The sequence below is a fragment of the Lactuca saligna genome, chromosome 4 (genome assembly GCF_052625555.1).
Source record: "Lactuca saligna cultivar CGN05327 chromosome 4, ASM5262555v1, whole genome shotgun sequence".
NCBI lineage: Eukaryota > Viridiplantae > Streptophyta > Magnoliopsida > Asterales > Asteraceae > Lactuca > Lactuca saligna.
The window spans coordinates 23,320,799-23,348,323 of NC_136420.1; positions in this window are offsets into that span (position 1 = coordinate 23,320,799).

The window sequence follows — 27,525 nt, forward strand, 5'->3', positions numbered from 1 at the left end:
AACCAAATATGACAAAATTATAGTCTAAAATCATGTACAAACTGTAAACTACAAGTTGGAAAAAACCACATGTTACTCCAACTTCATACGAATTAGATATGCATGTTTTAAAACTTTCACCGGATACAAAAAAACTGAAAAATTAAAAACTTCAGGCTTTGATATATCGACTTTGAGGGACTGTAAGTCGATGAATATAAAACAAAAAATTGCATATTTATAGTCTAATATCATGTACAAACTCTAAACAACATTTTGGCAAAAACCATATGTCAATCGGAGTTGAAATGAATGAGATATGCATCTTTTAAACGTTTCATAAAAAACGGGTTCCGGTTCCAAAAATTGGTTCCGGTTTTTAGACCCGCTTTACCCGGATCCGATGGACCCAAACCCGGATTACCCGGAAACCGGATAAAGCCAATTTTTAAACCCGGAATGGGAACCGGTTCTATATATTCCGGTTCCGGTCTGGTTTTCCAGTTCTAAATCTCATCCCTACTACTAACTTTCTTTATTCATGAATTATAATGGACAAAATCTATATAGCATAACATTATACTTCCAATATTTTGATGCAAATGATCAACTATAATTCAAACATTTAAAACTATATAATATACTTTTTTCTAGTTATGTATTTTAAAAACTATACAAATTTGATATCACTTTTACATTATACTTCCAATATATTGATGCAAATTATCAACCTTCATATATTATTGTTAACCAAAACCTTTTATTATCCAATAGTTGTTATGATTCAAAACATATTATGAGCCGACACTTATGTAAAAAACCTGAGACGATTCAAAATTATAAGATTCAAATTTGATATCATTTTAAATGTTATGATGCAAAATAATTTGATTAAAAAATATGACAATTTGATGTGTATTCAAGTTTTTGTCATAACTCATAACATATTGAAAAACATGATATAAACAAAAAAATCATGTAACAAATGATATGATTTAGAGTATAAAACTATTTGCAACATAAAAAAATTAGTAAGTGATGATCCAAGAGTTGTTATAAAACCAAAACTTGTTTATGAACCATAAATTATGTGAAAAACTTAACTTGGTTAAAAAAGGATATTATTTAAAATGTAACAACGTAAATTTTCAAAACAAAATTTTCATTTTTTCAAACATCAAAACCATCGTTTAATATTCTGAATTCAAATGTGTAACAATGTCATCATAACAAAATAAATCCCATGATCATAAAAACAGTTCTTTCGTCAGTGTGTACAAATCCCGCCGGCGCCTTCCCACGGTCCTTGCTAGTACCTGAAACACATAACACAACAACTGTAAGCATAAATGCTTAGTGAGTTCCCCAAAATACTACTTACGCACATACGCCTTTCCAGGCCATGACCTTCTGGTCCATGTGTCTCAGGGGACTTTCGTCCTGATTCGGTAAACCTTCCGGTCCTACCTGCGTCAACCTTACGGTCCACATCACAACGCCTTCCGGCCCATATCATATATGCCTTCCGGCCCATAACATAATGCCTTCCGGCCCATATCAAACATAGCATACATAACACATACAAACGATTAACTTATCATATACAACACATACAACTCATAACATATCCGACCTTCCGGTCACACAATAAAACCTTTCCGGGTACAGTATAGTGAGAAAACTCACATCGTGGAAAGTCTAGAATCTCGCGTACTCGCTATCTCCAAATCCCAACGACGACTCTACCACGCCTAATCATAATAAATATCATTTTAATTATTATAGACTTCCACAACTAGACTTTACTCCTTATCATCATTCCTCGAGGGTAAAAGATCATTTTACCCTTCCTTGACTCAAAGTCTACATGTTGACCAAAACCCTAAAAGTCAACAAAAGTCAACCTTTTGAGTACGTGGGGTGTACAGCTTGATGTATGCGGGGCGTACATCGCCAACCCAAGGATCGGGGTCTCTACCCAGTACGCTGCGCGTACTGGGAGTTACGCCCAGCGTAACCATCAGACTTAAGCATTCATCATTTCTGGTCTTAATCGATTAAGCCATTACTCCAACTTCTAGATCCGGCTTTATATAAGCATCTTTACCCATAAAGTCGAAACCTTTAAGCCTTGGCATGGCTGTAGAGGCTCCTACACTCCTTAACATCTTTCTATTCCAACTCAAGGATCTAGATCTCATGCATGGTGAAACATTCACGTTCAATATTACATTTTTATGAGTCTACAACTCAAATAGACCAGAAATATGATGGACCTAAGCTTATGGAGACCATTTTCTCATAAAGTCTCCACCTTTGGGAGCAAAACCCTAGAAAATGGTACTTAAAGCATATCACAAGAACTATATGTCAAGATCCAAACTTTTTACCTTAGAACGAAGCTTCAACCTTTGCAAAGCTCGGATCCACACTTGAGCACCAACTTCTAGCCTTCCCAATGAACTCTTCTTCTCCTTTGCTACCTTGAAATGGCACCACCAAGCTTAGAACACTCACAAATGGGCTAAGAACGAATAAACACTCTCTTTAGGGTTCTTTCTGAGGGATGGTGGTTGTGGAGTCGAGCCACACATTCCTTTTATAGCCATCCGAAATAATTAGTGTTTTTAGATCTGGACCGGTTATGCCCAGCGTACCCGAGGGTGAACGTGTTCAAATGAAGCGCGCGAGTACGCGCAGCGTACTCCTTGTACGCCCAGCGTACTCGCCTAACATGCAAAACCCTAAATGGAAACAAATCAAAGATGAAGGCTAAATAGAAGGGTACCTGGATTTTGGGCTGTTACAATTCTCCCCCACTAGAACCAGACTTCATCCCCGAAGTCTCACACTGAAAACAATTCTGGATACTGATCCCGCATCGCAGACTCGGACTCCCATGCCAGCTCGGACCCCTTCCGATGTTGCCACTGCACTTGTACCAAGGCTACTTCCTTGTTCCTCAGAACCTTAACCTTTCGATCCCTGATTGCCACTGGTCTCTCAACATAGTTCATGCCTGCATCCACCTGAATATCATCTAATGGCACCACTGCCAACTCGTCGGCAATACATTTCCTCCACTGTGAGACATGAAAGGTGTCGTGGATCTGTCCTAACTCAGCAGGTAGATCCAACCGGTAGGCTACCCTGCCTACCCTAGCAATTACCCTAAAAGGTCCAATATATCGGGGTCCCAACTTGCCCCTCTTCCTGAATCGTATCACTCCTTTCCAAGGAGAGACCTTTAGGAGCACAAGGTCACCAACCTAAAACTCGAGCTCGGACCGACGCCTGTCCGCATAACTCTTCTGGCGACTCTACGCGGTCAACAATCTTTGTGTGACCTGTAGTATCTGCTCGGTCGTCTGAAGTACAATCTCCGTGCTACCCATTACCCGTTGCCCCACCTCTCCCCAGCAGATGGGGGTGCGACACCTCCTCCCATACAACAGCTCAAAGGGTGGCATACCAATGCTCGAATGATGGCTGTTGTTGTACGAAAACTCTTCTAAGGGTAAATAGGTGTCCCAACTCCCTCCAAAACCCAAAAAACATGCTCGGAGCATATCCTCAAGCGTCTGAATCGTCCGCTCGCTCTGTCTGTCTGTCTGCGGGTGGTATGTGGTACTGAAATGCAGCCTCGTACCCAACTCCTCATGAAACTTCTTCCAAAACCTGGAAGTAAATCATACATCCCGATCTGAAACGATCGACATCGGAACCCCATGCCACGATACCACCTCCCTCACATATAACTCTGCCAACTTCTCCGCAGAAGAGCTCTCATTGATGGCTAGAAAATGAGCGCTCTTCGTCAATCTATCCACAATCACCCAAATTGCATCATCCCCCCTTGCAGTCCTTGGCAATTTGGTGATAAAATCCGTGGTAATCTGTTCCCACTTCCATTCGGGAATCTCCAGTGGCTGCAATTTACCGTGTGGATGCTGGTGCTCGGCCTTAACCTGACGACAAGTCAGGCACCTCTCGATGAACCATGCAACATCCCTCTTCATACAGGGCCACCAATACTCCTTCTTTAGGTCCAAATACATCTTAGTAGCCCCGGGATGGATCGAGAATTTCGATTGATGCACTTCCTCCACCAAAATAGTACACGTACCGCCCACAAACGGTACCCAAATCCGACCCTGAAATGTCATAAGTCCCCGACCATCCGTAACGAATTCCGATACCTGACCAACAACCCACTCCCTCTTCTGGTTTTCTGGTCTCGCAGCCTCAACCTGGGCTCCTCGGATGGTGTCCAAAATCAGAGTCATCACCGTCAACCTCATACAAACATCTCGGATCGGGGCACTTTCCGCCCTACGGCTCAATGCATCGGCCACTACATTAGCCTTGCCCGGGTGGTACAGGATCTCACAATCATAATCCTTCACCACATCCAACCATCTCCTCTGACGCATATTCAGATTTGGCTGATCCATCAAGTACTTCAGACTCTTGTGGTCCGTGTATATGGTACACCGAACCCCATAAAGATAGTGCCGCCAGATCTTGAGGGAAAAACACCACAACCCCTAATTCCAGGTCGTGGGTGGGATATCTCGACTCATGAGGCTTCAGCTGCCTCGAAGCATACGCTATAATGTGTCCCCTCTGCATAAGCACTGCCCCTAATCCAGATATAGATGCATCACAGTATACGACAAAATCCTCCATCCCTTCCGGGAGTGCAAGCACCGGGGCCTCGCACAATTTCTGACGAAGGGTTTCGAACAAGGACTGCTGCTCCGGACCCCATGAAAATGCAACACCCTTCCGGGTTATCTTAGTAAGTGGCACGACGATCTTGGAGAAATCCCTGATAAACCTTAGATAATAGTTGGCCAATCCTAGGAAACTCCTAATCTTAGTGGGCGATCTCGGCACTTCCCATCTCATCACCGCCTCGATCTTGGCTGGATTGACCAATATCCCCTTCTGGTTAACAAGGTGTCCTAGGAACTGGACCTCTCGTAACCAGAAATCACACTTGGAGAATTTGGCGTACAGCCTCTCCGATCTTAATACTCCAAGAATCTCCGTCAAATGATCCTCATGATGCTCCCTAGACCTCGAATATACCAAAATATCATCATTGAATACGATCACCGACCGATCCAACATCGGCCTGCACACCCTGTTCATAAGATCCATGAATGCAGCCGGGGCATTGGTGAGCCCAAAAGGCATCACCACAAACTCGTAATGCCCATAACGAGTTCTGAATGCAGTCTTCTGGATATCTTCATCCCGAACCCTCATCTGATGATAACCCGACCTCAAGTCTATCTTAGAGAACCAAGATGCCCCCTGCAACTAATCGAACAGATCATCGATCCTAGGTAACGGATACCGGTTTTTAACCGTCAACTTGTTCAACTCCCGGTAATCGATACACATCCGGTGTGAACCATCCTTTTTCTTGACAAATAGAATCGGCGCTCCCCAAGGTGAGCTACTTGGTCGAATAAACCCCTTTCCCAACAGCTCCTGAAGCTGTGAGGATAACTCCTGCATTTCTGGTGGAGCGAGGCGATAAGGCGCCTTGGTGATGGGCGCCACTCCCGGAACCAGATCGATATGAAACTCCACTTGCCTTTTCGGAGGCACACCTGGTAATTCTTCGGGGAACACATCTGAAAACTCGCATACTACTGGAACCTCGTGAACCGAATTTAGCCTCCCCGCACCCACTCGAGTGTCCATCACATAGGCTATGAATCCACTGCAGCCCTGCTACAAACTCTATCTCTCCCTAGCAGCCGAACAAAACGCTGACCCGCACCGGGTCCCCTCGCCATACACAGTAAGCACTCCCCCACTAGGGTCTCGTATAGTCACCAGCTGTCTCTCGCAGTGAATGACTGCCCCAAACTTACTCAACCAGTCCATGCCCACGATGATGCAGACATCTCCCATCGTTATAGGAACCAAGTCTATGGGGAACTTGACACCAAAAATCTCGAGCACACATCCTCGAATCACATTAGTGGCGTATACCGCTTTCTCATCAGCTATAGAAACCCGCAGGGGTCGACTCATCACCTCCTGATCAATACCGATGTGCTGGCTAAAAGCCAAAGATTCAAAAGACCGACTCGCACCGGAGTCAAATAATACCAAGGCATGTACAGAATTCACAAGAAAAGTACCTACACATATCATAATATAAGCATAATATCTCAGCATAAAAGTAAATACACGAAAGAATACATACCAGCTACGACATCGGGCGCCGTGTGGACCTCCTCCGCAGTCAACTAAAAAGCTCTCCTACGAGCCTTCGGAGCCTCGGCTTTCACCGGCCGAGTCTCAGTAACCCTAGCAGTAGGCGCAGATCCCTGGTGAAGCTGAGGGCACTTGGCCTTCCAATGGCCGGTCTGGTTGCAATGAAAGAAAAGCATAAATCCCTTGGGGCAATCCCTAGCAATGTGCCCCTCCTTACCACACTTGTAGCAAGCACCTGATTGACATGCCCCCTCATGACCCTTTCCGCACTTTCCGTAAGTGCGGCCCTTCTGACCTCCCGTCCTCGAATCGGCGGACTTTGTCCACTGGGCTGCCGGCTGGGACTGAGCCGACCGCCGATCCACCCGCTGAGACTCGGCCTCCTCCCTGGCCCGAGTCTCCAACTCGATCTCTCTCTTCCTGGCATTTTGCTGGAGCTCAGCAAAGGTCTGGTATGACGAGTTCGATACGAACTCCCGAATATCCCTCCTCAGTACACCCAAATATCGGCTCATTCGAGCCTGCTCAGTGGACACCTGCTCAGGGCAAAACATCGCCCTCTCATGAAACTTCCGAATGATCACAGTATCCGAATCAATACCCTGCTTGAGGGTCAAGAACTCCTGAACCAACCGTTCCCTCTCCACCGGGGGAACATACTCGTCTCTGAACATAGAAGTAAATCTCTCCCAAGTCACGACTGAAATCTCCGCAAGAGTGAAGTTCGCCGTCACGAACTTCCACCAATCCTTTGCCCCCAGATGGAGCTGGTTTAAAGCGAACTGTACCCTCAGATGCTCCGAACATGAACATGTGTAGAAGCATCCCTCAATATCAGCAATCCATCTCATTGCAGCGATCGGATCCTGCGTCCCGTCAAACTCGGGTGGCTTCGTGTTGCTGAACTCCCGGAATAGCAACGAGTCACCTCCCTGTGGTCTGGTAGCGGCCACAGCTGCGGTAGCTGCAGCGTCTGCGACCTCAGTCACCGCGGCGTACCGCTCATCAAAAGTCTCCATCAGTGTGGTCTTGATAGACACAAACGTCTCCGGAATCTCGGCCCGGATCGCCGCAGCCACCTCCTCGTGAATCATCTGACGAAGCTCCTCGTCACTCACACAGCTCGTACCAGGTCTGTGGCGCGGCCCAACCATAATGCCTCTGAAATACAACTAAAAATATCAGAGACTCTGTCGAGCATAATCGCACTCGATAACGCAACCCTACTCGGTCTCCGATACCCAAGGATTCTTAATTAGGTTGCCCATTGACCCGGTGTGTTCAGTAGTACGGGCCCAATACTACCGACTACACCGCATCAACATTCACCCTAAGTCCTCCTCCCCGGACCCCGGATTATGAGTACTCTATTCTTGCTATGCACTGGCTACCTACTCTCCCTCAAAGCATCTCATAGCAGTAGGTTCCCCTAGACTAAGGCATCACAAATCAGGCCACTCTAGTCCTAATATGAATACCTAGTCTACTAGCATGCGTATCATATCATAACATATCTCATAACACATATTGTAAGGGTATTATGCGGATTTTACCATTCGGGCGCTGGCTGACCGTACACATCGCTTCTCCTTTGGTTATTACGAAATCTCTTATAAAATTTTTATGCTTTTATTAATTGAAAATTTCCCTCAAATCCCCGGTTTGAGTTCGGTTACGCCCGAAGGTGCATCCGAATCCCTCAAACTAAGGCTCTGATACCAACTTGTAACAACGTAAATTTTCAAAACAAAATTTTCATTTTTGCAAACATCAAAACCATCGTTTAATATTCTGAATTCAAATGTGTAACAATGTCATCATAACAAAATACATCCCATGATCATAAAAACAGTTCTTTCGTCATTGTGTACAAATCACGCCGGCGCCTTCCCACGGTCATCGCTAGTACCTGAAACACATAACACAACAACTGTAAGCATAAATGCTTAGTGAGTTCCCCAAAATACTACTTACACACGTACGCCTTTCCAGGCCATGACCTTCCGGTCCATGTGTCTCAGGGGACTTCTGTCCCGACATGGTAAACCTTCTGGTCCTACCTGCATCAACCTTATGGTCCACATCACAACGCCTTCCGGCCCATATCATATATGCCTTCCGGCCCATATGAAACATAGCATACATAACACATACAAACGATTAACTTATCATATACAGCACATACAACTCATAACATATCCGACCTTCTAGTCACACAATAAAACCCTTCCGGGTACAGTATAGTGAGAAAACTCACCTCGTGGAAAGTCTAGAATCTCGCGTACTCGCTATCTCCAAATCCCAACGACGACTCTACCACGCCTAATCATAATAAATATCATTTTAATTATTATAGACTTCCACAACTAGACTTTACCCCTTATCATCATTCCTCGAGGGTAAAAGACCATTTTACCCTTCCTTGACTCAAAGTCTACATGTTGACCAAAACCCTAAAAGTCAACAAAAGTCAACCTTTTGAGTACGCGGGGCATACAACTTGATGTATGCGGGGCGTACATCGCCAACCCAAGGATCGGGGTCTCCACCCCGTACGCACACGCCCATCGTAACCATCAGACCTAAGCATTCATCATTTCTGGTCTTAATCGGTTAAGCCATTACTCCAACTTCTAGATCCGGCTTTATATAAGCATCTTTACCCATAAAGTCGAAACCTTTAAGCCTTGGCATGGCTGTAGAGGCTCCTACACTCCTTAACATCTTTCTATTCCAACTCAAAGATCTAGATCTCATGCATGGTGAAACATTCACGTCCAAGATTACATTTTTATGAGTCTACAACTCAAATAGACCAGAAATATGATGGATCTAAGCTTATGGAGACCATTTGCTCATAAAGTCTCCACCTTTGGGACCAAAACCCTAGAAAATGGTACTTAAAGCATATCACAAGAACTATATGTCAAGATCCGAACTTTTTACCTTAAAATGAAGCTTCAACCTTTGCAAAGCTCGGATTCACACTTGAACACCAACTTCTAGCCTTCCCAATGAACTCTTCTTCTCCTTTGCTACCTTGAAATGGCACCACCAAGCTTAGAACACTCACAAATGGGCTAAGAACGAATAAACACTCTCTTTAGTGTTCTTTCTGAGGGATGGTGGCTGAGGAGTCGAGCCACACATTCCTTTTATAGCCATCCGAAATAATTAGGGTTTTTAGGTTTGCACCGGTTACACCCAGTGTAACCTTGGGTACGCCCAGCGTACCCGAGGGTGAACGCGTTCAAATGAAGTGCGCGAGTACGCGCAGCGTACTCCTTGTACGCCCAGCGTACTCGCCTAACATGCAAAACCCTAAATGGCAACAAATTAAAGATGAAGGCTAAATAGAAGGATACCTAGATTTCGGGCTGTTACACAAACGATATGATTCAAAATCGGAAGATTCAAAACTGATATAATTACAAATGATAGATCGTATTTAAAACTCTATTATGATCCATGATTGTGCAATGTTCATGTTCCAACAATTTTATGATTTAAACATGTGATAACCCATAAAATATGTCAAAGTGGAGCGTTTTTACCAATAATTTTAAGATTCAAATATGTAATAAACCATAAAAGGCTCCAAGTTACATAATCAAAGCAAAAAAAGATAATAATTAATGCCAACAAGAGAATCTCAAGGGTAAGCATATGCCCTCAATCATGATCAATGACAAGTAACATCAAAATAAAAGACAAGACCTCCCAAAGGAGGTCATTACAAACAAACTTATACAGACATTTAGAAACCATCAGACATAATTTTTTGAACATGAGAACATCAACAATAAATCAAGATGAACAATTAAGTCATCCATAAGATCGCGAACAACATGGTTGTAACACCGAAATTTTCAAGACAAAATTTTCGTTTAAAATAATCATTTTAACATTAAAACACTTGTTTAAAATCTCATACATAATTGAATTACACAACATAGTTTCATTTTCACTTGAATAGAAAACCAGGATCACCCAACATATAACTCTTTCTCTGGTGTGTACAATCGAGCCGGTGCCGTCCCGTGTTACTGAAAGAACCTGAAAACAACATAACACAAAACACTGTAAGCACGAAGCTTAGTGAGTTCCCTAATATACAACTTACGCATATACGCCTTTCCAGGCCCTGACCTTCCGGTCCACAACACAGCGCCTTCCGGGCCGTAATATAATCGCCTTCCGGCCCATAACATATTCGCCTTCCAGCCCATAACATATTGCCTTCCGGCCCATAATATATTGCCTTCCGGCCCATAAACATACACAACACGCATAACAATTAACTTACCACATACAGCACATATATTACATAACATACCCGACCTTCCGGTCACATAAAATATTGCCTTCCGGCCTATATAAACACACATAGCACGCATAGCAATTATCTTACCACATATAGCACGTATATCACATATCATATCCGACCTTCCGGTCATACAGTCAAACCCTTCCGGGTACAGTATAGTGAGAAGACTCACCTCGTGGATACTGAAAGCTAGCAACTCCTGAAATCACTCGTACTTGATCCGCCGAGCTACAGACTCCCTGGATATTATCGTGCATCCCTTATTAACACTTTTATCTTTCAAGACAACTGACCCTAAGAAATTACACATAGGTCAACTCTGGTCGACGGTCCACGGTCAACTCGACCGGACTCGGCGAGTACTCTGGCGACTCGGCGAGTCTAGTCGTCCTCTAGTCCTCTAAGGTTTCCCTTCTACTCGTCGAGTATCCTCCTTGGCTCGACGAGTTACTCCTGGAAGAATCGCGGGGCCACCCCGACTCCACTCGCCGAGTCTGAGGAACAGCTCGACGAGTCCCAGTTATTCTTCAAGCTACTCGCCGAGTCTGCTCATCTGACTCGGCGAGTCCATGCCATGCAGCCGCTCAAACTGCTTCCTAAGCTCAGAACTGCTCCGACCCTTCATAGGTCTGGCCCTCCTAGACTGGTCCATCACATAAGGTCTTCATTTAGGTGCTCATGCTACACCCCGAGACTTATAATTCACATGTTGACCTAAGGCATAAGGATTTCAATCCAAAACCTTCACCAATTCCCGAAATGCACAGTCATGGGATATTCTGGACCTCCAAGGGTCCTAATACAGGGTTACAATCGTTTGGGGAACAAGGGTAACATTCAATCTATCAACAAAAGGGTTCCATAAACCCTAATCCTCTAAATACATCACCATAGCAGAGTATACACGAATTCTTACCTGGATAATGTGGTCTCTGTGTCCCCCAATTCTCAGAATGTGACCCCCTTGCTGTTCCTTTAGCCAAGCCCTTCTCTTCCTTGCACAACAACTCCTTCAAAATCACCAATGGCCCTTAGCTTTGCTCCAGATGCACACAATCGGTTTAGGGTTCCTCCCAGAAGGCTAAAACGAACAATGACGGCCAATAAGTCCCCTTTATACGTCCCAAACCTAAACGGCTAGGGTTTTCGCTAAACAGCGCAGACTCGCCGAGTCCCTATCTGGACTCGTCGAGTCCAGTCGCGAACCCGCGACCAGGTCTGCGATCCTACTCGGCGAGTCTGGCTCCAACTCGCCGAGTCCCCCCTTAAAACACCCCCTAAATATAATTTTAATAATACTTGAGATTCCGGGCTGTTACAATTCTCCCCCACTAGAATCAGACTTCGCCCTCGAAGTCTTACTCTGAAAATAGTTCCGGATGCTGCTCCTGCATCTCACGTTCCGGCTCCCAAGTCATTTTCGTTCCCTTTCGGGGTTGCCATTGAACCAACACCAGAGGTACCTCCTTGTTCCTCAGAACCTTGATCTTCTGATCCCTGATGGCCACTGGTCTCTCAGCATAATTCAGGCTCGCATCCACCTAAATGTTCTCTAGTGGAACCATTGTTGACTCATCGGCTATACACTTCTTCAATTTCAACACATGAAAAAAAAATGTCGTGGATCTATCTCAATTCTGTTGGCAGCTCCAAACGGTAGGCCACCCGTCTTACCCTCGCAATCTCACGAAAGGCCCAATATACCGGGGCCCCAACTTGCCCCTCTTCCTGAATCGAATCACTCCTTTCCAAGGAGAGACCTTCAGGAATACGAAGTTGCCGACCTGAAACTCAAACTCAGACCGGCGTCTGTCTGCATAACTTTTCTGTCGGCTCTAGGCGATCAATAACCTCTGTTTAACCTGCTGAATATACTCTGTCGACTGAAGCACGATCTCTGTACTGCCCACCACTCCCTGTAACCGAGAATTACCCAAGATGCAACTCTGCTCTAATTCTCAACGATCACTCGGCCCATAAGGGTTAGGAAACCATGAATCACCGGATCCCCGATCCAAAGCCCACTTTATCCATTTCGGAACGACTGAGAGACTCATTCTCATTCTCCGAGCAACTCTCACGAGTTCTCCTCTTGCAATCGCATACACATGCTGCACTAGCCCCAACATACCTTTCTCTTCCCTTGCCTAGGGAAATCCGTTTGACGACCTTGCCACTACTCCATGTATCGCACATGCTCTGGATCTGCTCGCAAGGACTCTCGGGTCCATGCGCTACCTCTCCTCAGCAAATGAGGGTCCGACACCACCTCCTATGCAACAGCTCAAAGGGCGGCATACCAATGCACTAATGATGGCTGTTGTTATGGAACAACTCAACCAAGGATAAATACTTGCCACAGCTTCCTCTGAAATCTAGTACACATGCCCGAAGCATGTCTTCGAGCGTCTGGATCGTTCACTCTCTCTAATCTGTCCTCAGACGTCATCATGATAAGCTCATTTCTCATATTCCTCTTCGAGACTGAGTACCAGGTCAGCTTTTGGCTCCACAGCTGAGCCCCCAAAGGTCACCCATATCATGATCCAAATACCCCACTAACTTTCTCCCCGTGACCACTATCCCGACCCAGTGACACGCAAGTCACGAAATCCCCTTTTCCTCATGCGAGAAAAATACAATCCAACCGAGGATCGTCTCAACTCTAATCTCTGGTTCCTGCTGCGCATATTCCTTGAGTATCTCCCCGCATCTCCTGACAGAGACGGAGACCCCCGACTCAACATCCAAGCTCCAAAAACTCAATACCATGGCTACTCAAACCCAACTCTTCCACATCATACACTGCTCGAAAAACATTCCAACATCGAAATTCTCTTGCCATCTAGTGAGTACTGCAACTCCACGCAATATCACAACACCCTCTGAGTAGGGAGTACTACGGCTCGAATATCCATCACAGACTTTGGAGGCAATCAACATAACAAATGCCCATCTTTGCGAAAATCCACTCTCTCAAATAATCTCCCTGGATGCCCATACTCGAAAGGCTCCCACTAGATCCACAAATACTTGATATGCCACACGTCGATTCAATTCAGGATTCACTAGTAACTCCTAAATAAAGATATCATACCCGGATATCTCAGAGTACCCCAACAGAACACCACAAGATCCTGCCACAACCACTGATCTCCTGCCCCAAGCATCATATAGACACAATAATACATCTCCTCTGAACCCCATAATTAGATCTACATTTTTCCCACCTTTCAACTTCGGTGCATATAATTTCTCGATTGGAATACGAGAAAACGCTAACGCTACGAAATATACTGATAATTCTCCGAAACCCCTTTTTCTCCGATGCTCAAAATCCAAATAAGGATACGCATACCGACCCCGAGAGTTGGCTGCCCAATCATTCTCTATCTACTTGCAACAACAACAATCACCTGTCATGGATACATTCATCCTCCTCCTCAAGTACTTCCCGCATTAACTCACTCTGACCCCTTTCCTCGATCACCGACATCTCTGGTCCCATGATTTCTTACAGCATATCTCTATACTTCACTTATAACTACTCTTGACAAATCTTTGCTTCCTTACATACTGTACCCGGTTCTCCCCCACTTAGGGTTTGAACCAGCACCAATTAGCACACAACCAACCCACGACTATTTTTCACCAGCGAAATCGTACCTGCCCCAGGAAAGTGCTACGCAACGCCCGATAATTCCACCCCTATACTCTGAACCGCTGATGAACTCCTCAAGAACTTCTCGTCACGACTGCCTCTAATCGTTCCAAATTTCATACCAATCTAACACTAAGCATCTCAACTGCTCAATAACATCCCTGGCTCATATACTGCACCGCAAAATCATCGTTCCTCTCACCCCAACTCATCAACCAATGTTCTAACACCGGAATCTTCCCAAGGACAAGGACTCGCTCCCAACATAGACGAAAACTCTCTGCACTGCAAAACTCAACTGAACTCCCCATTGCTACCACTATAACACAACCTACTATTCTCAATTAGGTGTGGTGTGGTCCTCGACTACCTCAGTCCCAACTGACTGTCTGCTCCCAATAAGTCACTGCCTCGCGGCACACATGCTACCTGATACTCTGGGGGAAATCATCACCGATAACGACCTGTAGGGTGTACCCCCAAACCCAAAACTGAAACATCATGCCTCTCGAGGGACGCCTCTCCATACTCAATCATGGTCTACAGGCCTAAACCCACAGCGTCCGATCTCTACCTCATCTATCATGACCGGATAACAAGATAATCACAAGCATCGTTCGCTACGAACCATGATACTCATCCCATGACATCCCTTCTCAATCTGCTCCGGTGTATGGTACCCGAACCATAGCATCACTCCTCAATCTGCTCCGATGTATGGTATTCGAACCATAGCATTACTTCTCAATCTGCTCCGATGTATGGTACTCGAACCATAACATCACTCCTCAATCCGTTCCTTAGGACCTTCAGAATGCTCCCTGTATCAAGTATGGGTCCTCTGCTTTCAGTAGTACGGGCCCATACTACCTGCCACATCTACCCATACTTTCCACACGGACCATCCCAGAGCTCCTAAGTAGCTGCTCGACCTGCTCTTTCACCAATCCCTTCGCACGTGCTCGCTCCCCAGCGAAATCCTCTACTCTACCAGCGCACTCATCTGGATAGGGTTATTCTCAAGGCTCTTCCGTCGTCCTCCCACTTCTTTGCTATCAGCTCCTGAAGAGCTCCTAATGATGCCAGCCATCTACCTCCTGAATATCGTCATATTCACTTGGTAGCTGACTCCCATCATCGAGAGTTCCACAAAGCACAAAGCAAGCAGCATTCGAGCATCGAAGAATACATAGGACTCCCTCCCTGTGATAACTCCAACTTCTCAGCTCATCCTCGAAAGTACCACCGAACTCTATAACTCTACCCCTCATGGGTTCTAACTGGATACTCTCACTCATCACATACTCAAAACATAACACATATAACAACGAGTCCTAGGCTAAGGCATCACAAATCAGGCCACTCTAGTCCTATCATATGAAATACCTAGCCTGTCTCTAGCATGCAATAATATCTCATAAAGTGCATCATACATATCTCATAACACAAAAATAAGGGTATTTTGGGGAAATCACCGTTCGGGCTCTGGCTGATTGTACACACTGCTCTTTCTTGCTTTCTCTTTGAACTCTTATTCACTTTTAGAAAACTATTTATTTGAAAACTTTTTCTTACTTCCTCAGTTTGAGTCCAGATTTACCCGAGGGCGCATCCGAATCCCTCAAACCTGGCTCTGATACCAATTTGTAACACCGAAATTTTCAAGACAAAATTTTCGTTTAAAATAATCATTTTAACATTAAAACACTTGTTTAAAATCTCATACATAATTGAATTACACAACATAGTTTCATTTTCACTTGAATAGAAAACCAGGATCACCCAACATATAACTCTTTCTCTGGTGTGTACAATCGAGCCGGTGCCGTCCCGTGTTACTGAAAGAACCTGAAAACAACATAACACAAAACACTGTAAGCACGAAGCTTAGTGAGTTCCCCAATATACAACTTACGCATATACGCCTTTCCAGGCCCTGACCTTCCGGTCCACAACACAGCGCCTTCCGGGCCGTAATATAATCGCCTTCCGGCCCATAACATATTCGCCTTCCGGCCCATAACATATTGCCTTCCGGCCCATAATATATTGCCTTCCGGCCCATAAACATACACAGGACGCATAACAATTAACTTACCACATACAACACATATATTACATAACATACCCGACCTTCCGGTCACATAAAATATTGCCTTCCGGCCCATATAAACACACATAGCACGCATAGCAATTATCTTACCATATATAGCACGTATATCACATATCATATCCGACCTTCCGGTCACACAGTCAAACCCTTCCGGGTACAGTATAGTGAGAAGACTCACCTCGTGGATACTGAAAGCTAGCAACTCCTGAAATCACTCGTACTTGATCCACCGAGCTACAGACTCCCTGGATATTATCGTGCATCCCTTATTAACACTTTTATCTTTCAAGACAACTGACCCTAAGAAATTACACATAGGTCAACTCTGGTCGACGGTCCACGGTCAACTCGACCGGACTCGGCGAGTACTCTGGCGACTCGGCGAGTCTAGTCGTCCTCCAGTCCTCTAAGGTTTCCCTTCTACTCGTCGAGTATCCTCCTTGGCTCGACGAGTTACTCCTGGAAGAATCGCGGGGCCACCCCGACTCCACTCGCCGAGTCTGAGGAACAGCTCGACGAGTCCCAGTTATTCTTCAAGCTACTCGCCGAGTCTGCTCATCTGACTCGGCGAGTCCATGCCATGCAGCCGCTCAAACTGCTTCCTAAGGTCAAAACTGCTCCGACCCTTCATAGGTCTGGCCCTCCTAGACTGGTCCATCACGTAAGGTCTTCATTTAGGTGCTCATGCTACACCCCGAGACTTATAATTCACATGTTGACCTAAGGCATAAGGATTTGAATCCAAAACCTTCACCAATTCCCGAAATGCACAGTCATGGGATATCTGGACCTCCAAGGGTCCTAATACAGGGTTACAATCGTTTGGGGAACAAGGGTAACATTCAATCTATCCACAAAAGGGTTCCATAAACCCTAATCCTCTAAATACATCACCATAGCAGAGTATACACGAATTCTTACCTGGATAATGTGGTCTCTGTGTCCCCCAATTCTCAGAATGTGACCCCCTTGCTGTTCCTTTAGCCAAGCCCTTCTCTTCCTTGCACAACAACTCCTTCAAAATCACCAATGGCCCTTAGCTTTGCTCCAGATGCACACAATCGGTTTAGGGTTCCTCCCAGAAGGCTAAAACGAACAATGACGGCCAATAAGTCCCCTTTATACGTCCCAAACCTAAACGGCTAGGGTTTTCGCTAAACAGCGCAGACTCGCCGAGTCCCTATCTGGACTCGTCGAGTCCAGTCGCGAACCCGCGACCAGGTCTGCGATCCTACTCGGCGAGTCTGGCTCCAACTCGCCGAGTCCCCCCTTAAAACACCCCCTAAATATAATTTTAACAATACTTGAGATTCCGGGCTGTTACAATGGTACTTGTAAATATGTACACGAATGAAAATACACCAAAAAGATACCTACTAAAGACGAAAGTAAACTGAGAAAAACCCCAAATTCAAAACTTGTGACCTCTCTCAGACATTTCATCAAGCACCGGCAGTGCATTATTAGACATAAGTTGATAACCATTTTCTCTTTTAAATTTTCACACTAAATTTGCTTCCAAGTATATATAACACATATAAAATCAAATAATTTAATGAAACAAACTTGAAGCACATGAAAAAATGTTTTTTTTTGGAATCGAGTGTATATATGAACATCATTGTGTAAATCTTGTTTTCAATCACGAATTGCATTGAAGAACATGGTACTCATAAATATACATACAACTGAAAGAAAATACACCCAAAAGATACCTACTAAACATGAAAGTAAACTAAGAAAAAACAATCCAAAGCACATGATTATTTTTTTCTTTCTGGAATAGAGTGTATAGATGAATATCATTGTGTAAATCCCGTTTTCAACTAGGAATTGCATTGATTCACATCGATTTTCAGTTTGAATCAACATGGTTACCAGAAAAATAGAAGAAATAATCATTTCGGATTTGCGATTTGAGTTTTTAGTTCCTAGAATCGATTATGTAAATGAATCAAAGAATCTACTGTTAACAACTTTTTTACAATCGATCAAGCAATCATCAATTTTAATTAATCGATACTAATCAGATTAAATGAGAAATCGTAGATCGAAGCAGTAATGGAAGAAAAAAATTTGTTTATCAAATTATTTGATTTAGTTTGGATATGGAAGTCGCATCGAGGAAGACGATTTTTTTTCATATCAAATCAATTCCAGCCCATTTAAGTTTCTTTCTTCTCAAGCCAATATAATTTAGTTGCATTATGACCAAATAACCCTTAATGAAGATGATTGGATGAGAATTGTCGTCGCAGTCGTCACCAATTTTCGAGTCCTCACCGGATTTGGACTATATATATATATATATATATATATATATATATATATATATATATATATATATATATATATATATATATATATAAATAAGCTATTAAGTTGTGCCAGAACCGAAAAAGTTCTTATACACTCGATATATTTTGAAACAAACACAACCATTGTACTCGAAATGGTATGTATAAGTCACATAAAAACTCAAAAATATATTGACAAATTTGTTTGATTTTTGTTTTTTTAGTTGGAATGTGAATATTTGTACATTTGTACATTTGAATATGCATCAAGTGTGCATTTATACACATTTAATTTAATTTTTTTAATGTTTTTAACCCCCCCCCCCCCTCCATCTCTCTCTCTCTCTCACACACACATGAACATGAGATAAATGTCCCTATATTGGAAAGTTCAATATTATCGCATTTTGTTTGTATTTTCTTCCTTTCATTGTGAAAAACAAGCTAAGATCATCTTATTTTCTACATATAGATTATCGCTTGACAAACATGCTTATAATGCAAGTAAATAATTCATACTATTTCATTTTTACTACACTTAAGAATCATATATATTTCAAAAGCATACTTGCGACTAGGTTTTATCCATTTCGGTTATTTTGTATTGATATTATAGTTTTATAACCATAACTTATCATTTTCATGACTGAAATTGAAGTAGTGTTAAGAGAACACTCATCAACGTAAATAACGTATACACTCACAAGTGTAAGACAACTGATCCATGAATGATGCACACTCTTGCGAGAGTGTTCTTATCGCAAGTGTTTGAAATTATTCACATTTATGTAATTCTATATTCACAAGTGTCTAACTGTATATTTGCGAATGTTTCAATGTCTGGTTTGATTCTATAAAAATTAATTTGAATCATTAATACTACCAGAATCTATTACCTTCATGGATATGTGCACTTTGTGGATGATATAAGGGAGATGTTATCTCCTCCCGCTCGTACAATTCTATTTAGGAGATCATGTTTTGGGTCTTGGTTAAATATTTGAAATATGTGTAGAGACACGCTACTCATCCATGAAATGCTCATTTCTCATATCCGTTGTGACCATGATAATGGTGTGTTGTGGTTTCAAGTTGGAAGATAGGATATGTGTTTTAGATATGGAAGTTTTGGTTATATACAATTTGGCAGTGTTACATAAGTAGATTATGATTTTAATTGCGAGTTTAACTATGATGCTTCTTTGTGTTGACTCCTTATCCTTTATATATATTTATTTAATTCGGTTGTTTAACAACCCAATGTTTTATGAATATTAGACGAGGATGCTATCAATCTATGTCTTATTTATATTATAGGGCATTGATTTATGAGATGTTAAAGTAATTTGTTAGCCAAACAATATACGATTTTGTATTTTCTTTGTTGACTATTTAGATGCATGGAATATTTATTGTTTTCATAAAGTATTCTTTGTTTTACATAGATTTTGATTTATTATAATAAACTCTATATTCTTTAGATAATCATAGGGATTACCTTTATGGAAATATACATACAATCATGACAAATGTGTCATTCCTAATAAAACTCTTAAAAAGAGGGTTGAGGATGACACACACACACATTGTTTGGGAAAAAAGAATTGGATTATAGATCATCCTCATCATGTTAAATTTCCCCAATGGTTTGTACTTGAAAACGATAAATATTTCTTTATTGTCGAGCGGAGAACGAATGATGGGTAGTTGTTGAATTGGCGAAGAATGGTTCAAGGATGTGAAGCATTGAATCAATATATTGTTTCCTTAATTTCCTTGAAGACATGAAATTGTCAGGTCGAACTGATAAGTGGTTTTGAGATCTTGATAATTCTAATGATTTCTCGGTTAGTATCACGAGAAAGTATATTGATCATTTTCTTTTACCCACAACAAATCATCTGACCAATGGAATCATTGTGTCTCTAGAAAAGTAAACATATTTGTTTAGAAAATGACCATGAATATACTTACTATAAGGCCAAATCTCGAGCATAGAGGTATATACATCCCTTCGATGTTTTGTCCCATTTGTTCAAATTGTTAGTGTATGTCTATTAGTGTAACACTGTCTTTATGTCTCAATATATGTTAGAGTCTACCATATGTCCATAAGGGTTCTTTTGAAGAGTTAATATGATACTCCACATATATCTTACATTATATTAGAGTCGGTGTGTGCACTCATGTGGCTTGACACATCCATATCTATCATCAACGAGCCTCTGTCTCTAAGAGGTAGTGTTAATGTATCATACATAAGGGTGACACAATCCTTATGTCTCAATACATGTTGGAGTCTCTCCTCGTTTAGTAAGGACTCTTTTGAAGAGTTCATATGAGACTTTACATATAATTTAATTTACATAGATTAGGTGGAGTGTTAGATCATTTGTTTTTGAAGTGTAAGTAGCATCCAAAACTTGGAATGCAATTTTCTTTTGCTGGATATTTAACCACCAGTTATACATACATTGAGATATTCATTTGACTAGATGATGTTCGATTGTCTAGTTCCAAGAAAAAGGTTGTTGATGTTATATGCTTCACGACTTTGTGGATCATTTGGTGTTTTAGAAATTATATCGTCTTTGGCAAGAAAAAGCACGAGAGAAAGGAAACTATATTTGATTCCATTAAAGATATGTTTTTTTTGGTGGTTTGTTAGTATAGAAACAAAACACTTGTTATTAATTGGATTTCTTGGTTTAAAAACCCGATTAACACTTTTGCAATTTTTTTTATCATGTTATTTGCTTGTTATCTTTTATAATGTAGTTTTGTTAGTTAAATTATTTGTTTAAAGAATATAAAGAACGGTTAAATAAAAAAGTTTCTTCCCGAAGTTTACTACTTTTGCCATATAAGTATATAATTCAAACAAAAAGGGAAAAAGATTTGATAAATGTCATAAAACACACCAACCTTGCTTTTAATTGCAAAACTCCCAAATTTTATTGGAATTAAGAGTAGGTTACGTTTCACTATAAATATAAAAACATCGTTACATACGTACAAGAAATTTCAAGAAGAAAATCTCAACCCATTGTTGACTTGCAATAAAGGATTAAATTATTCAAAACACATCTTCGTGCCGGCAAATATATAAAGAATTTGATGTGTCATAAATAACATATATATTATAAATACCATTCAGTTTTAAAAACTTTTATTCCCTATGGTTTTGAATGAAATTTTGCTTATAAAACTAATGAATAATATCTTAAGCATATAGTTTAATATATTAAGCATATAGTTTAATTATAAAAATCTGATATTATTCAGAATGCCAATAATCACGTATAAAAACGGGATTATCAACTTTAAAATATCTAATCACTTATGTTGGTGGCATGTTTTAGAATATGCAATTTGCATTTTCAGCGTGTCAAATGAGCATATTAATTGTTTAATTTAGTCAAAATTTTAAAACGTTCTTTAATAACTAATACATGAATTTTGTAAACTAACATCAAAATGTTAGAAATTAAGTAACTTTATAATAAGATGTTACAAACAATACGAAGCTATCAGTTTCTTATCAAGAAAGGATTTTTGAAAAAGGTAAAGACATACAAATATAGAGTTAACTAGGAATATATAAAACAAAAAACAAACGTCACAATCTCAAAACTCATAAAGATAATCCTTGCTTTTTCGTGAATTAATCTCTTAACTTTTTTATAAAAGTTACCAAAATTCAACGCAATTTTTTTTTTCATTCAACTAAATAATTGTAATGACGGCCTAACTTATTTATATTGGACCAAACCTAATGACTCCTAATAATGAAGAAAAAAATCAAAAATAAAATAAGAAACAAATTCACTAAAATTGTAGCAAATAACATGGCCCAAAAAGGATTAATTAAGGTGTCGCTAAAAAAACTCACATGATGGGACATATGTGTTTAAAGGTTCACACATGCATACACTACACCCACACACATGAGTGTTTATTTAAGATGCCCCTAAAATTATCCAACTTACGATGCATAGCCAGACAAACCCTCTTTCACCCTCGACAGTTGAATCTTATAGAACATTTACCTATAAAACACCGATTTAACTTAAAAGACCAATAAAATCAACTTTGAACCCTCATACTGTTGTTTTTAATTTGAATATAACATGGGTGTATTTTAGACCTTCAGACCTACCGTTGAAGGCATTGATGCTTTCACTCTTCATGTCAAAGGTGTGTGCTTTGATGTAGACCTTAGGACAGGTTGACGTGAGCCGCTAAAAAACGATATGCACTTCGTCTGTAATTTTGTTGATGGTAGGAGTAAGTAAAAACACAATCTTACACACTTGACACATAACTCTTTGGTCACCATCTCAGTTCGGCATCAATACTAAATGATGTACAATTAATTAAAAACAGAAAACATAGAAAACACATGTAAAACACTAAGTAATTCACAAGAACAATATCCATCCTTTCAATAATTGATATTCTCTAAAACGTTTATAAAATATATAAAAACCACATGTTTTCAGTTTGCTATTTGTTAAATGCGTCGTTTACGCTTAAACAGATAAAATCATCGCTTAAATGGAATAAAGGATAGCACAGGAAAGCCGAATCGTATCCACATAGACGTAGTTTAAAAATCAATGTCTCGTTGCGCAAAGACACTTAGTCAAGTACATAAAATATAAAAAAAATGGATTTTGTTTAGAATTAAAACTAAAAATAGTAGTGAAATAAACTTAAGAAAATTCAACAATAAAAAACGTTTAATTAGTTATGTTTCGACTCTCCTATTTATGGAATTAACCATATATGATTATTTATACGTTCTATCTAAATTGATACTGAAAACTACTAATAAACTCTATTACATTCTCTTTTACTAAAATAATTAATCAAAACAGGCTCTTTAGTTAATCGTAGCTGTTTACTAAATTAATTAAGCTCTTAATTAAATTAGAAAAACAATAGGATTGTTGGTTTAGTAAGTGTTTGAATTTATTGCTCACGAAGCTCCGCTCAGCCCCAAAATCGAATAAAATGCATGCGTAAGTGTTGTTGAGGGGAAGCATACTAGTAACAACCGACGGGTCTTGAACTGCCTCCTCTTGACCCAATGTCAGGACCCTACCTGATCATCCTGCTCATTGGTTGTTGCCTTTGGGGCAGTTTCACCTAAAATGACCAGTTCCTCCACATCCATAACAAGTATGACTGTTATTGTTGTTGTTGTTGTTGTTGTTGTTGTTGCTGTTGTTGTTGCTGTTGCTGCTGCTGTTGTTGTTGTTGCTGTTGCTGTTGTTGTTGCTGTTGTTGTTGCTGGTGGTGGTGGTGGTTCTGTTGGGGTTGAGATCTGCAATATCGGGCGGTGTGCCCCTTACGGTTGTAGTTGGTACACTGCATTTCTCTGCACTCACCATTGTGGTGGTAGTTGCATTTATTACATTTTGGTAAGGTTCCTGAGTATGGCCTAGTAGTAGTTTGCGCAGATGAGGTTGGAGTAGCTGGTGCTGGCGCAACTTGAGCGGTAGCAACGTGGACTGCTACGGTTTGCTGCTTTTTGGAGGATCCCTAGCTCTGTCGTCCCTTTCGTTTGTTTTCTCTATTCTTCTTGTTATTACCTTCCTTCTTGGTCTCAGCCTCAACAGTTTTGGTACTTGTTGCCATGATCGTAAAGCTTCTAAGCTAGCCTTTTTGCACTGTCAAAAGTCTCAGGGTTTGTTGCAATTATGTGTCCTTGGATTGGGGAAATTAATCCCCAAATTAACTACTCAATCTTCATTCCCTCTGAAGTGATCATACTTGGACACAAAAGGGCTAGTTCATTGAATCTTGAGATGTACGCCTCGATGTCTGAGTTTTGTATAGTGAGGTTCCATAACTCTTGTTCTAGTTTCTGTACTTCCCCATAAGGACAAAATTCTGCCATCAACATCTCTTTAAGTTCTTTCCAAGCCACAACGTTTGCATCCAACAAAGTCATGGCCATCATATGACCATTTCACCAGGATAAGGCTTGGTCAACAAATGTGCAGGCTGCGAACTTCACCTTGCTTTCCTTCGGACATTCTCAGATTTTAATGACATACTCGGTCTTTTCAATCCAGTGCTTCAAGGTTATCACGCCACCAGTTCCATTGAATGTTCGAGGTTTTACATTTGAGAAATCTTTGCAGCTATAGACTTTTGCAGACCCTTGGTTCATTCCTTGGTTTGAGCTTCCAGATCCTTGACCCTTGCGGAATTTGTTCCCAGTAAAATATGATAAATACGTTATCAAAACATTTCCAAAGAAAAGTATTTGTATTCATTTTAAAACATTTGGGATGTCATCGTCAATACAGAAACATACGCATAAACATAACTTACATTCATTATCACTAGTGATTTATATTTCCTTAATCTCTTACTGTAATGTGACTTCATATCAACACCTGTGATATAAATAAATCGAGTGGGTCAGGTTGGGAAACCTGGTGAGTACATAGGGTTTTCAACTCATAATAATATAATTATCATGTTTAATCATCAAACAGTTAACCCAATTACCCATCCCCATTATCTTATTTACTCTTAAGGGTCTACCCTAAGAATCAGCTATTTCTCATTCATTCATTCCTAAGGATTATCCTAAGGAATAGGTACGAACTCCATCGTTGTCAATGACATAGCTGTCAAACACAACTGCTAGTTCTATCACATAGACGAAACTACCAGAATTGTAACATTCTATCTGAGGCGCAACTGCCAGTATTGTCCTTGGAGCACAGCTGCTAGGGTTATCTCTTTTATTGATAGTATCGTTTGCGAGAGTCCAATCGCAATACATGTAAATGGGTTCTTAGAGTACACCGGTGAACACATCGTTCACAACACCTACAGGTTACATGCCAGCTAGTGTTCCATTGGATTGTCTAGAATAGTCCGTGGTTGTCATCCATACTCTACTAGATGACGGGGCCAACTTTTGGAAACAAGGCTTCTCACATCGTCCACCTCTCATCCTTACCTCACAGTCTATATCACCTCTCAACTCATCATCCAACTCATATTTCATCTACCCATGTTTTATCCAACATATTATGTAGATATAAATACATATACAATTTAAATCATATAAAACATGTACACAATCGTTTATCCAGCATAGATAGCAATTATACAGATAATATGCACACATAGCACACAGTTTATATAAAATACTTCATATCTATGTGTAAGATGAAAGGGACCATGCACTCACCTGAGAAGGTGGTGACTCGGTACTTGAACAACACTTCGTTACTCTCAACACAATTTTCCTTGGACAAAACCTAGTATCATTACCACTAGAGTTTAGTCTAATATTCACCGAGACTAATTAATAGTCTAGCTATTATTACTATTATATAAGCGTTAAACAATACTTATATAACCATAATAATAGCCCAAATACTTATTATAAGGTCCTAATAACATTACTATATTAAAACACAAGATATACTAACGATAGGGTAGGCGTAGGTCACTTACAGAGGGTTTTTCGCAAAACAGGGCTTCATTGGAGCAGCGTTCCCGAGCCGAAAGGCTCTTTTCTTGGGGCTTCGGCAGCCTTGGGGCTTCCTTCAGGTGCTAGGGGTTTACCTAGACTTTAGGGGGCTTAAGGGGAGCTAGAAAGAGGTTCTAGAGAGAGGAAGAAGGCTTAAGAGGTGTGGAGAAATGGCAATGCCCGAAACCTCTATTTATAGGTTGAATTCCTGATGGAATCGCCGAGTCGGTTCACTGACTCACCGAGTCGGTGCCACTTGTCAGCTTTCTGGTGGAAAACGTGTGTGGCCTACATTGTGCCACGTCACCCCTTTTGCAGCAGCACCCTGCCGACTTCTAGACCCCGTAACTTTCGCATACGAGCTACGTTTTCGACATTCTTTATATCCACGCGTAGGTAAAAACAAGATCTACAAATTTCATTTTGACTCCATTGGCTAATTCCCAACTAATGTTAAATTTAATAGTAGGAGGAAATTAGACTGTTAAATGACCGCGGAAAATTAGTAACTCCTTCATACGGACTCCGTTTTCGTCTATCTTTTTACCAATGAGTTCTGATTAATGAGATCTTTAACTCTCATTTAGTTCGCGTAAGCCAAAAACCGCTCAAACTAAAATTCAAGTTTCGGGTCGTGCACTACTATGCCAAATCTTAGAAAATTCATAACTTCCTCATACGAAGCCAGATTTGGGCGTTCTTTTTTGTATTTTCTCAGTTTAACGTATACTACAAATTTTGTTTAGATCACTAAGGCTAAAAAGTCATCTATCGTCAATTCACTATTTACGTCTCCCAGTGTCGTGTCGATTTTACCGTAAAACTTCGAAGGACTTTAACTTCTTCATTATAACTCAGATTTCGGCATCCTTTATGTGTACAGAACCCTCAAGACATATTCTACAACTTGGTTAAGATTATTTATTCTAAATAATCTTTTGTCGAAAAATCATTTTCGACCCCTATTATCTCTAAGTCGATTATCCCGAATCTAAGGGCGTTACAATTATCTCCCCCTTAAGATGATTACATCTCAAAATCATCAACGAAACAGGGCTCTCATGATGACTCCATATGTTATCTCTTCATCCTCAGTAATAACCATAACTTTGATGTTTCTTTGAACGAGTATCTAACTCTAAAACTTCGTGACTGCAAGCGGTGCCCGATCTTGGACCCGCTCTCTATCTCATGTTAGACTTCCAATCATGATCTTCATTACACAATCTCGATATTTATTGCAGACTCCTTTAATAAAGTTGAGATAAGTTTCTTCCTTCGATTATCATAATAGACCGATGGGTCATGTTCTGATGACCTCTCATCGTATGATGCATTGCTTGGACTCATGTCTTTTAGAGTCAAATTCCAGAACATACTATACCTTCCTCCGTGTTCTAATCA